The following is a 1,346-nucleotide window of genomic DNA, read 5'->3' as shown; positions in this document are numbered from 1 at the left end:
TCTTATGTTCAAGATCCACATTTTGCTACTCTGACTTTTTCAAAATGTCTATTGCACTATTGAGTTCTTTGTGGCTACCCAATAGAAAGAGAAAAAGAAAAAGTAAAGATGTGATTTGTGTTACAGGAAGAATTAGGAACACTAAGTGAAACTCTCATCCAGCCTAAGTGTATTTAGGTGTGATCTTCCATATGTGATCAGCTTCTAAGAATATTAATAAAACTAACTATTATCTTCAACCTCATTATCCAGAATGTAATTCAATTACTCATCACATAATGTCTGGTAACCTCAAAATGGATGTATGAAAACTATCACTACCACAAAGTCAATGCCGACCCACAGTGACCCTATAGGACAGGGTACAATTGTACCTGTCAGTTTCTAGGACTGTGACACTCCACGGTAGTAGAAAGGCCTGTCTTTCTCCCAGGGCATATGGGGTGGATGTGAAACATTTCTGGGAAAATGAAACGGAAAGATGACAGAACAATTCCGTGCACTTTTTGAAGCCCTGTTGTATATCTTTGGGGCAGGCAGGAAGGGCTTGCTTGGAAGGCACCAAAAGGCAGAGTGGTGCTGAATTGTAAGCACCACAGAAGCTGGAGCTGGGCTTGTACCGCTAGGCTGCCATCTTCAAGCCACAGCTGCTTCCAGACTCTGAACCACAGCCAAATGCCTCCCTATTCAATCCCTAAAAGTCCAGATTCTGACTAGGCTGGGAATAGGAGAAGGGATACTGCTTAAAGAATGTCTCAAGCCCAGACACACCAATTTTAACAACAAAAAATGTTCAAAACCATAGACCCAGTACCATAGAGTAGATGACAACTCATAATGAACCTATACAACAGGGTAGAGCTGCTCCCGTAGTTTCTGAGACTGGCCTTCTTTATTGGATCAGAATGCCCAGTCTTTCCTCTGTGGAGTGGCTGGTTGTGTCTCAGGGTTAACCTTTCAATCAGCAGCCCAGCTCATAACCGTTATACCACCAGGGCTCGCTCTATTTTATTCCTATGTTTGTATGACTGAGTCAAATGAATTTGCTTTGAGAAGCAGAGATATAGATCCATTAAAACTTGTGGTTATCGAAGTTTTCAACATTTTTATAAATCTGGTCTTTTCTTAATAATGGCTTAAGCCATAGTGCATGTCATAAATTCATAGATACAGACCCCTTCATTCAAGTGCTGCAGTGTCCTGTGGGGGGATAGCCAACTTTGGATACCACAAGAAAACAAATGCATCATATCAAAATTATTTCAAAATTAACCCAGAAAAACTTGCACAGCATGCTGAAGATTTTAAACCATGGGCTACATGATACTAAACTGATTTAGAGCACA

The sequence above is a fragment of the Echinops telfairi genome, unplaced genomic scaffold (assembly GCF_000313985.2).
Source record: "Echinops telfairi isolate 266 unplaced genomic scaffold, ASM31398v2 ScPeMD7_60;HRSCAF=208, whole genome shotgun sequence".
In the NCBI taxonomy this organism is placed as follows: Eukaryota; Metazoa; Chordata; class Mammalia; order Afrosoricida; family Tenrecidae; genus Echinops; species Echinops telfairi.
The sequence above is the reverse complement of the archived record's forward strand: the minus strand, read 5'-3'. Positions refer to the sequence as shown.